The 11,777-nt window shown below is 42.3% G+C and overlaps 1 pseudogene; it reads left to right on the top strand.

The window, feature by feature from the left end:
* The first annotated feature begins 3,497 nt into the window (after positions 1 to 3,497).
* Positions 3,498 to 5,802, top strand: LOC126696089 (uncharacterized; annotated as a pseudogene).
* Positions 5,803 to 11,777: the final 5,975 nt, after the last annotated feature.

The following is an 11,777-nucleotide window of genomic DNA, read 5'->3' as shown; positions in this document are numbered from 1 at the left end:
CTGTCAATTTTTAGGTGCAAACAGGTGATTGCAATTGATACTGATGAAAATAAGAGAATGTCCTAATCTTTATGATTCTCATTGACCGTCTGTTTTTTTCAGAACCATAGCTAGACATGCTTAAGCACACCATATTTGGCTTATCTCGATGTATTTATTTGCAAACAAGTCAGCTTTTTAAATGTATTTTTGTACTATTCATTTACAATTTTGACTTCTATAGCTTTACAAGCCTTAGGATGTGCCCCATGTTTTGAGGTGTGATAGAGGTTGCGTTTGGTTGAATGTAAAATATTTTCCAAGTATAAAATATTTTCAAGTGAAAATATTTTCCGGAAAGGAAAATACTTTTTTAGTGTTTGGTTGTATTTTGAAAATTGTATTGGAAAATATTTTCAAGTGTTTGGTAACATTTTGAAAAATACAAATTTTCTACTAGTTTCTCACATTTTCTCAACCATTTTCTCAATTTCCAAACAAATTTATAATAGAAAATTGCAAGATGTAAACTTTTTAAAGAAACAAAAATCAAAATAAAACCATTAAACTTTCAAACTCGGTCAAACAGAGAGGGGGAGGAAGAAAGAGTGAGAGATTGAAATCGGGTCAAGGCTCCGATCTGTGTTTGGCGTTGACGACGAGCTTCAGCGGCAACGAGAATGAGATGATAAGGCTCTGATCTGTGTTTGGCGGTGACTTTTCAATCCGTAAAACTTGATTTGAAGGTATGGGTTAGTTCGAACGAGGGATGGGTCAATGGAGGTGGGTCAGTGAGGACGAGGATGAGGGATGGGTCGGCGGAGGACGAGGACAAGGGATGGGTTGGTGGAGTGGCTTGCATGCGATGATGGGGCCGTGTGTCTAGGGGTGGTTCTGGGCATCACCGGCGAGGATGGGTTCTGGGCATCACCGGCCGTGTGTCTGTGCTTGAGCTCTATCTCTTCTCTCTCTCTCTCTCTCTCTCTCTCTCTCTCTCTCTCTCTCTTTGCACATCTGAGTCCGAAAATGGTTTGAAGTGAAAATAGAAATGTAAACCAATTTTCGGGTCAAAGCCATAAAACACATGGTTAAATGCAATGCTTCTCTGGAAAATTCTATTTTCCATGCGCAACCAAACAGCTGATAAGGTGTAAAATCATTTCCTGAAATGGTTTTACGCCAAAACAAACGCAGCCAGAGACTATGTGTGCATTTGTTTCACATTTTAGGAGCCCAAAAAATGATTTTTGCTACCAAAAATCCAAACCGCGTGATTGGTGTAGTTTTGGAAACACACTTTAATTAAAAGTCCATTGTTCCAAAACACTAAGGAAGCCCAGATTGTGTGGGTAGCAAGGAGCTCCAAATGCAAAAAAGCGCTGATGCGCGTTTCATGTTTTCATTGGAAGTTGCGCAAATTTCCCAAATTGCCCACTAGTTATTCTTAAAAACCCAATTTTATCCCTTTGTATATAACACAAATTTACACAGCAAAAGTGAGCACCACAAATTAAAGATTGCAACAGTAGCTCCAGAGAACCAGAGCAGATCTACGGAGCAGATCAAAGATTCACAAACAAGCTTGATCAATGGTGTAGCCCCAAGTTCCTCTCCTCTGTGAAAATTTATAAACTGATGAGGTGAATGAAACAAACGATGAAGAAGATTTGAAGATGAAGAGGGAGAAACAAGAACTTGAGAGCTCTAACAGCACAGCAAGGGAAAAGATTAAAAAAAAAAAAAAAAAAAAAAAAAAAAAAAAAAAAAAAAAAAGGAAGATGAAGAGAAAAGAGCACAATGAGAGGAAATTGAAAAAAGAGAACGTGATTTTGTGAGATGGAAAAGGAAAATAAAAAATAAAAAGATGAGGTCGTTAGATATTATGTGCGGGGGGGGTTAAAGAGTGAAAAAGGAAGCTTTCTAGTTTGCAAACATCTCTACAATATGGTTTATTTACAAAAGAACCATAATTGAGTTTTGTTTTATTTTTATTTTCAAACAAAGCTTATAATTTTATTTGGAATTTTCTTTAAAGTCTATATTAAATTCATTAATTCAAATCAATACTTATTTTTTTAATTAAAATTTTATATCATTCACCATATTATAATATATATATATATATATATATATATATATTTATATAAGTTTAGTTACAAAATTAGTTGTAATCTAAGACTACAACCTTACTCAATATCTTTTCATTAGAGGTGAATTTAAACAAACCCACCATTGGATTATATCTTTTTCTTATATTCTCCATGCTTGCAAAATAATAATATTATTAAAATAATACCAATAATATATTTATTATTATTATTGTGGGTGCCCGAGGACTGAGGATGAAGTTGAAGAGTTGCAATATTGGTGTGGGAATGTCAGGGGCCACGGGCCCGATGAGAAAGGTCACCCGAGGAGAGGAAGGGATGAATCATAGGACTTTGAGGCGTTCCAAGTTGAAAAAAGGATATGAAGAGAGAGAATCTGTGATCATAGGGGAAGTTTCTAGTTTGGAGTAACTTGTTGCCTCCGCATTAAATGGTGGGCAACAGCTTTATCAACTGCATTAATGAGGAAGTGACCTGAACAGTGCAAGTCACAGTTAAACAGATTCCTTCTGCCACCTTCTTCAGATACAGAAAGAGACAAGTGTCATGATAGGAGGTATGTTAGGTAAGGATGGGTGGTTGAGACATGAGAGACGGAGAAGTATATAAGAAAAAGGGGGTTTACAGAGACAGGGGACCAGACACAAGTATCAAGAGATAGAGAAGAAACAAGAAGAACATTGAGAGAAAAGAGAGTGAACAGTAACGTTTCTTATGTAAATGTGGCCTCCTCAAGCTAGCTTGTATTAAGAAAGTGGTTCATCCAATTAAACAAGTTTGCCTTTTCTTCCTTATTTTCCTCCTCGGGCGGAACCCCCCTTTAGTTGTTTGTTTCTCTTTCTTACAAATTCATTGTTTTAGGCCACGGTTGGACTGATCCAGCCACTATTCTAAGTGGGCTTAGGCTGCCAGTTTTTCTGGTCCTTACAATTGGCGCCGTCTGTGAGAAGCAACAAGGTGTTGTGGATTCATCCTAAGTATTTATGGCTAACGTAGGCCAGGATAGGGAGGAATCAGTTGGCTCACAAAGGGAGAACCAATTTGTTAACTTAGAGCAAAGGAAGGATAGGCAACATACCCCAAGTGTTATGGTGGAGTCTTACCACACTGAGCGTACTGAGCGGAGTCACTCAAGGACTAGGAGTCATGTCTCACATGATTAGGAGACACGAAAGTTGTAGCAAGAAATAGATCACCTGCGCAAGAAGCTGAGGCACAAGGAACGTGATAGAAGAAGTCCATCTTCCCTACCAAATGATGGTTCCAGGGGAAGCAGGGATTGTTCATATCATCGCAGGTCTAGAACTCTATCTAGCGAGTCCTATTCTCTCTTTGTGCTAGGACAAGTGGGAGAAGAGCAGCAATAGGTGTAACAAAAGGTCTTCCCACCATGTCATAGGAACTAATGCAATGAGTAAGGCCCTACAACAGATTTCTAAGTCACCTTCGGTTAGGAGGATTAACAAGGCCAAACTTCCTCATCGGTTTTCTCAGTCGATGTTTGCCATTTACAATGGGAGGACTGATCCCATGGAGCACGTCAACCATTTTAATCAGAAGATGGGGTCCATGCCAACAATGAGGCCCTTATGTGCAAAGTGTTCCCCTCTAGACTTGGACCTGTGACTATGTGTTGGTTTGACGCCTTGAAGGAAGGGTCAGTGGGGTCTTTCAAGAAGCTAATGAGGGCATTCGGGGCTAGATTCATAACATGCAGTAGGGTCCTCAAGCCAATAGACTCTTTGCTGTCTGTGGCGATGAGGGAAGGAGAGACCCTTAAAACTTACTCGGATAGATATTGGGAAACATATAATGAGATTAATGGAAACTTTGAGGATGTGGCTATGAGGACTTTTAAGTTTGGGCTCCCTACCGAGCTCGAGTTGAGGAAATTGTTGACGATGAAGTCCGCCTTGAACACACACCAACTTATGGATCGTATAGATAAGTATAAGTGGGTGGAGGAGTACCAGATACACGAAAAAGGTAAGGCTAAATTGTTCCTTGAGAAGAGGGATCCTCGGGGAGGAGGATACCAGGGTAATCGCTCCCAATGGGAGTTTTCTAATCAAACGTCATCCACAAGAGCTCAATTGGTCAACTCATTGTTTAAAGAGCCAGTGTATCAGATACTGGAAAAAATTAAGAATGAACCTTATTTTAAGTGACCCAATAAGATGGGCGAGGACTCATCCTGGAGAAACCAAAACCTCTATTGCCATTATCATCAAGACAGAGGACATACTATGGAGGATTGTAGAACCTTGCGAGATCACCTGAGCCAATTGGTGAAGGCAGGGAAGCTCAATCAATTTTTACATCAGCCTACAGGACAGTTCGGTCACTCAGGGATTGAGTTTCACAGGGATAGCGCTCTTCGGCCAGCATTGATTACTATCAATGTGATCTTTGCCAAGCCAGGGAATAGTAGGGGCTCGGCTACTAGGGTTATGTCTGTGAGTGGAGGTTGTGACTTGGAGGCCGGTGATCAGGCTCCTAAGAGAGCTAAACTGATGGTCACCCCTACCCTGGGTTTCTCTAAGAAGGATAAGGAGGAAACTTTCCAACCACATGATGAAACTCTGGTGGTAACCATCAGGATTGGGGGTTATGATGTAAAGAGGGTACTAATTGATCAGGAAAGTGGAGTAGAGATCATGTACCCTAATTTGTACAAGGGGCTAAACTTAAAGCCCGAGGAACTGGAAATGTATGATTCACCGTTGATGGGCTTTGATGGTAGGATGGTGGTCCCCTGAGGAATTATAAGGTTACTTGTACAAGCTAGGGATGAGGAGGTGCAGGTTGACTTCATTGTGGTAGAAATATTTTCCCCCTACACAACCATCCTAGCCAAACCCTGGCTTCATGCTATGGGTGTCGTGTCCTTAACCCTACATCTGAAGGTTAAATATCCTACTCAAAGGAGAGTGGGAGAGTTGGTGGGTAGCTAAGCCATGGCTAGGCAATGCTTGGTGTTAACAATTACACGGCAACCTTCAGATTCTACTGTGGTGATTAAAGATCCAGTCCTATAGCAACTAAAGGTCCCTGCAGAGGGGCAACAAACCGGGGCATCTAGAGAGTTGTCTGAGGAGCTGGAGAAAGTGATAATAGGACAGGATCAGAAGCAATATTTCCAAGTGGGATCCCAATTGCCACCTTGGAAAAAGTAGAGTTAGTGAAGTTTCTGGGGGCTAACATTGATGTCTTTGCATGAAGTACTTATGATGTTCCAAGGATTGACCCTGGGTTTATATGTCACCAGTTGAACATTAATCCCAAGGCTATGCCATGTAAACAGCCTTCTTGGCGATCATCCAAAGATCAAGCCAAGGCAGCAAGGATAGAGGTAAACAAGTTGAAGCAAGTTGGAGCCATTAAGGAGATCTTCTATCCCGAGTGGTTGGCCAACACTATGGTGGTTAAGAAGAAGAATGGGAAGTGGCGAGTTTGCATAGACTTCATTGATTTGAATAAAGTTTGCCCAAAAGACTCCTTCCTCATTCCTAGAATTGACCAGTTAGTAGATGCCACTATGGGACACCTTCGGATGATTTTCTTGGACGCCTTCCAAGGTTATCATCAAATACCCTTATCTTTACTCGATCAGGAGAAGACGGCATTTCATGCTCCTAATGGGAACTACCATTATCGAGTGATGCCCTTCAGCCTTAAGAATACAGGATCCATGTATCAGGGAATGGTGACGTAAATGTTTGAGTCACAGATTGGGAGGAATATGGAGGCATACATTGATGATATGGTAGTAAAGAGCAGGTAGGTAGAAGAGCATTTAGCTGATTTAGGGGAGACTTTCTCAGTTTTAAGAGAGCATAAGTTACGCTTGAACGCTTCAAAGTGTTCTTTTGGGGTCAATTCGGGTAAATATTTGGGCTACATGATTACTCACCAGGGGATTGAGGTCAACCTTGAGCAGATTAAGGCTATTAACAGTTTGCATCCTCCTCGAAACCCCAAAGAGGTCCATAAATTGACTGGAATGGCAGTAACCTTGAATAGGTTCACCTCTCGGTTTGCGGATAGGTGTCGTCCTTTTTTCCAGCTTCTTCACAAGTGGAAGGACTTTCGGTGGACCGAGGAGTGTGTAACGGCTTTTGAGGATCTCAAGCAATATTTGTCAAGCCCTCCAATACTCTCCAGGCCCGAGAAGGAGGAAGTGTTATATGCATACCTAGTAGTCACGGACTATGTTGTCAGCCTCATCTTGGTCAGAAAGCAGGATGGGATCCAGAAGCTTGTTTACTACATTAGTAAGTCCTTACAGGCGGCTAAATCATGCTATCTACCATTGAAGAAGGCAGTGTTGGCTATAATGCATGCCACGGGGAAGCTTCCCTATTACTTTCAGGCTCACATTGTGGTGGTGCTCACCCAGCTCCCTTTACAAGCTCTTCTAAGGAAATTAGACTATACGGGAAAAATTGCTAAATGGGGAACAATGCTCGGATTGCCATAAAAGGAAAAATCCTAGCAGACTTTGTGGCGAAGTTCGCCGAGGGTGCAATAGAGGAAGAAGAAAAAGCATTGGGAGTGATGGTCACGTCGCCATCATTGTCCTCCCTTGGGAGATTTATACAGACGGAGCATTTAACCGAAAGGGAGCAGGGATAGGGATTGTGCTAATTACTCCCGAGAAGCTGATAATGGAGAAATCGTTACAACTGGGTTTCCTAGCTTCCAACAACGAGATCGAGTATGAGGCTCTGTTAGCAGGAGTACCTATGGTCAGACAGTTAGGTAGAGATGTGGTGGAGTTGTATTCTGATTCTAGGTTGGTGGTGGGCCAAGTTAATGGAAAGTTTGAAGCTCGGGATGAAAGGATGCAGGGGTATCTTGCTAAGGTACAACGTGCCCAGGCTCAGTTTAAGAGTTTTATTTTGAAGCAAGTCCCTAGGGGGCAAAACGCTCATGCAGATTCTTTGGCAATGCTAGCCACTTTTTTGGGGTCAAGTCTTCTTCGGGTTGTTATTGTTAAGGATTTGGATAGCTCTAGTCTCACAAGGGTATCCTTGGTCGAGGTATATAGCCTCTATATGGGGACGAGCTGGATGGACCCCTTCGTAACCTTTCTGAAGCAGAGATTGTTGCCCAAGGACAAATGTGAGGTAGAGAAGGTGCGCAAAAGTGCTCCTCTCCATTGGCTATTAGAAGAGTAGAAGTTGTACAATTGTTCTTACACAGGACTATAATTATTGTGCGTACATCCAAAATCAGTGGAGCCTTTGTTGGAGGAGTTACATGAAGGTAAATGTGGGAGTCACACAGTGGGTAGGTCTTTGGCATATAGAGCCCTCACCCAGGGATACTAATGGCCTAGCATGCAAAGAATCTCCTAGGATTATGTGAAGAAATGTAACTAATGCCAGAGGTATGTCCCAAATATTCATCAGCTAGGGGGAGTCCTAAATCCATTATCTAGCCCTTCACCATTCGCTCAGTGGGGCTTGGATATAGTGGGACCATTTCCCCGAGCTATAGGGAACCAAAGATGGCTCCTCATCGGCATGAACTACTTTACCAAATGGGTAGAAGCCGAGTCACTTGCTAATATTAGGGGCATGGATGCTAAGAGGTTCATCAGGAGGAATATTGTCACAAGGTTTGGAGTTCCTCACACACTGATATCGGATAATGATCTTCAATTTGACAATAAAGTCTTCTGAAGATAATGTAGGGAGTTAGGGATTTGGAACAGGTATTCTACACCTACCTATCCTCAGGGAAATGGATAGGCCGAGGTCACCAATAAGGTTATATATCTGGGCTTAAGAGAAGGTTGGACAACACTAAAGGAAAATGGGTGGATGAATTGCCCCATGTATTATGGACATATCGTACCTCACCCCGAAGATCAACAGGGGAGACTCTTTTTTCAATGACTTATGGGGCAGAATTAGTAATCCCACTTGAGTCTAAATTCCCAACTTTGAGAACTGATTAGTTCAATGTTGAAGAGAACAACTGTTTACTTCTAAACTACCTGGATGTGGCTGAGGAAATGAGAGAGGTGGCAACGGTAAAGATGGCATATTACTAACAGAAACTTAAGTAAGGGTATGATAAAGGGGTGAAGTCGAGGTCATTAGCTCCTGGAGACCTGGTCTTGAGGAGAGTGGTGGGGACAGTAAAGAACCCTGCTTGGGAAAAACTAGGCCCTAACTGGGAAGGGCCATATAGAATTACTTCCATTGCTGGCATTAGGGCTTATTACCTATAAGATTTGGATGAAAATGTAATTCCTCACCCTTGGAATGTAAACAATCTACGACGTTATTATTATTAATGTTATAATTTCCTTTACCACTCATATCTTGATCAGTTGTGTCTTATTGTTAGATGTATTTGCTGAACTAATAAGTCTATGAAAATGCTAAGTGTTAAATAGAACTTAGGCCTTGCTCGGCTCCTCGGGTCACAAGCCTAGGGTAAATTAATATTGCATGAAAAATGCTAAGTGTTAAATAGAACCTAGGCCTTGTTCGACTCCTCAGGTCACAAACCTAGGGTAAATTAGCATTGCATGAGAAATGCTAAATGTTAAACAGAACCTAAACCTTGTTCAGCTCCTCGAGTCACAAGCTTAGGGTAAATTAACATTACATGAAAAATGCTAAGTGTTAAACAGAACCTAGACCTTATTCGGCATCTCGGGTCACAAGCCTAGGGTAAATTAACATTGCATGAAAAATGCAAGTGTTAAACAGAACCTAGGCCTTGTTCGGCTCCTCGAGTCACAAGCCTAGGGTAAATTAATGTTGTGTAAGAAATTCTAAGTATTGGCTAGAATGTAGGCCTGATGTGGCGCCCCAGGCAAGAGGTTATCTAAGTGAATGGTGAAGCTAAGAGCCTTAAGTACTTCCTCAGGTTTCAGGATCAGTGCCAATGGGTGTGCTTAGAGATTCCCAGTCCAATTTAAGGTCATTCTTAATGGGATTTTCCTTAAGTTCTATAAGTCAGTCAATTAACATTCCAGATTGTATGAAGTGATAAGAAGTATTTAATAAGTGAGTCACAAGTCAATATGTTATATTCATTACTATTTAAGGAGTATAATGGAAAGACAAAGAAGGCACTAGCCATATTTAAGCCTAATTACAAAATCAGCTATCTATTTCCTAGCTTAAGGTTGAGCTATGCAGAGACTTCCTTTTCTTTTCCTCCTTTTTTCTCCTGCTCCTTCTCTTTCTTCTTCCTCTTCAGTGGGGCCACTTTTATTGCCTCATCAGTCTCCACTTCTACCACTTCGGTTGGAGGGGGTTGTTCTTTCTCTTTGTCTTTAGTTAGGGCAGAAGGCGAAGTAGAAGCAGGCTGGGTTGAAGAGGAGGTAGGGGTAAAGCTAGGGTCCGAGGAAGGTTGGGAGGGGTTGGGGGCTAAGCGTAGGGCAAGAGGGTAGTACACCATGTCAGGAGCCCTAAGCTCTGACTCATCACTAACCTCGGCCGCAGTGAGGGCTTGACCCCACACCTTTAGGTAGAAGGCCCGAGCGACGTCCCTAAGTTGGGTAGTAAGAATTTCAGCCATCTTAGTCATGCCCGCTGTTGATGGCCATTTTGGAAGCTCTAGTGGAAAGAAGAAGCCCAGCAACACGGACAGAAAAGAGTTGGCAAATGGATAGAAAACCCATTAAGCCCAAGCGGTAAGAATAATGGATCACAGGCCCATAAGATAAACAAATGGGCCTTGAGGAGGTAAATGGGCTTAAAGGAGCCTGGAAAGAGAGAAAAAGCAAACCATGGGCAGTAGATGATGTGGAAAAGTGAGAATAGGTCACGGCAAACCCAAAGTAATGAAAGCAAAGAAAGTAAGGGGTTGATGGCAAGCCCATGAATCCCAATGATGAGAGATAATGTGATTGGACCAGGGAAGCCCAAAGAATTCAGTAAAAGCCCATGGGAATGCAAAGTTAAGAAAAGGACCAAGAAGCCCAAGGAAAGCAAACGGGCCCGGGACGCCCAAAGGAAAACAAATGGGACACAGGAGCCCGCCAGTGATATAATAAAAGAACCAATGGTCGTACTAGGCCATTGGGAGAAGAATAAATGTCAAGCCCAAAGAAGCCCAACAGGATTGAGGCAAGCAACTTCACAGCAGGAATGATAGAGTGGTATGGCAGGAGATGGTAGCAGGAAAAAGAGTGAACTGAAGAAAAGCAAAACCCACCATCAAGCAAGGCTCAGCCTTTAAGTAGGGCAAGCCATAAAGGAAAGAGGAACCAGAAAATAGTAAAAAACGGATGGCAGAATGTGCAGGCCAACCACGATAAACGTATGAGCAGCAGACAGATTTTGGACATACATGGAAGAGAGGCATGCGCAAGGCCCAGACCTCACCAGCCTGTACTCAGCCAATACAGGACACGGTGAGGTCATGGGTCAGAGGTAATAGGGTATGGTTTGGCAGTGGGGAGAGGGGAAAAACCTAGTTTGAGGTTCCTGCTAGGGCTCTTTTGGGGGAAGTGTCCTACTGTGATGACATACTATCCAAAGGAGCAAAGCTGAGCTGGAACCACTAGATGCATGCCATGAGAGATAGGGAGAGAGAAGGCACCCACACCATAGCGGGAAAGGGTGCCACGACAGACAAACAAACAATATAGTTTTCTTTTGTCTGGCGATAGGGAGTGGCACATAAACAGACCAGTGGTGGTCGGCAGATATACCTAGACTAGACAAAGGTGGTTAGGGGCTAAAATAGTAAAATCCGGTCACGGCAGGCACTATAAAGAGACCCTTGCCATGTACAGGAACCAGAAGGACGACAAGCACCACGGTATTAGAAATTTGAAAATCAAGAAATAGAAAACAAGTATTAAGAAAAAGAAGTAGAAAGAAAAAAGATAAGAAAGGGGAATATTAGAAGAGAATGAAAGAAAAAGATAGAGAGTTAGAGCGGCAAACATGCACCAATAGGTTGATTCCCTCTCTTCCTTTCAAAGTCCTGCTCTCTACCGGAAACAAAGGGTTCTCTTGTGCACCAACCATTCAGATCCACTTCCCTCAAAGTGATTAATTTCCACGGCAGGATCTCCCTAAGAGATTATTCATTTTGAGAAGAGGTGTTCTTTCTTCTCTAGTTTTGGTCATGTGGATCAGATTTAATTTGATTTCTTTCCTCTTTCAATCAACCCATATACTACCCACTTGTTTCCTTTACTTTTCTTATAAAATAATTGTTGTTAAACTGTGATTATCTTTTCTTAAGTAGGAATTATCTATTTACTTTTAATAAAGAAGTCAAAGTACTTTCTTTTATCTTATTATTATCATATCTGCCTGCCACAACTCATCTGAAACAATTTTACCCGCCGTAAGCGTGCCCCTGGCAGACGAGGCATAGTTTGCGCACAAGCTGGACCAAATTGAGTTGCAGTTGGACTGGTCTCAACTCCCTTACTTAGAATATTTGGGCCCAATACCGCAGGAGGTAGCCCAGCCCGATTTAACCAAAAAAGACCCACTACACCCGCATCATAAGCCACCTGCTCAGCCTTCGCCTTCTCGACGTCCTTGGCTTCCAACTGCTTCTGCAGTTGCTTTAGCTCCACCATGTTGAGTGCCAACTTGTTCTCAGCCTTCCTCTGGGCTTCTAGGCACTCAATAGCCTGTTTCTCATAGCTGGCCAAGGTAGTCTCGGCATTTTTCTTGGCCCTCTTAGCCTTGATCAAGT

The sequence above is a fragment of the Quercus robur genome, chromosome 8, assembly GCF_932294415.1.
Source record: "Quercus robur chromosome 8, dhQueRobu3.1, whole genome shotgun sequence".
In the NCBI taxonomy this organism is placed as follows: domain Eukaryota; kingdom Viridiplantae; phylum Streptophyta; class Magnoliopsida; order Fagales; family Fagaceae; genus Quercus; species Quercus robur.
Note: the sequence above shows the minus strand (reverse complement) of the source record. Positions and strands in the feature narration are given on the sequence as shown.